Below are 673 nucleotides of genomic sequence, written 5' to 3' on the forward strand. Positions count from 1 at the left end.
TAAAGGACCCCGTATATCCCCCTAACTAATTTTAAAATATTGCGAAAAAAACTCCTCAGCCAGGAGTTGAACCTGGTATCTCCGGTTTTCCGGGCCGTCGCCTTCCTTGTTAGGCCACCGAAGCACTTGGAGTTTGTCTCGCAATACTTAGCACATCTATCGAATATTAATCTGATAATAACGCCATCTTTCACCAGCGTAAATTTATTTTTTATGTTTTAGGTTCTGCATTGGCATGAGGGAACATCAGTCTATGTTCCCGCGGCGTAGTGCTTCGACGGCAATCACCCACAGGTAAGTATGACCAACAAAATTAAAACATTCTAATTTTTAAAATTTGTTTCAGGGACTTTTTGCCAAGATCTACCTATCACCAAAGTGTGGTCGACAATTGAGTACCTTTGAAATTTCGACTTTGCGGCGTGTTGCCTTTGCACCAGGGAAGCACAAATAAAACCTCCTAATTGTCCAATCAATCGCTCGTGAAATAGTCAAAAATATTTAAACCAAAGGCCGAAATAGAATTAAATTTTTAATTCATAACAGATTAAATTTAAACATTGACAATCAATTTGTCTGTCATTCTGATTTTGAAACTGTTAAAAAATATTTTGTTGTCCCTTATCTTCCTGATTTGTCTGATTCTTTTTCAAGATTTTTTAAAAAAACTAAG

This window comes from Pseudomyrmex gracilis, unplaced genomic scaffold (genome assembly GCF_002006095.1).
Source record: "Pseudomyrmex gracilis isolate BER0280 unplaced genomic scaffold, ASM200609v1 scaffold_1370, whole genome shotgun sequence".
Lineage (NCBI taxonomy): Eukaryota > Metazoa > Arthropoda > Insecta > Hymenoptera > Formicidae > Pseudomyrmex > Pseudomyrmex gracilis.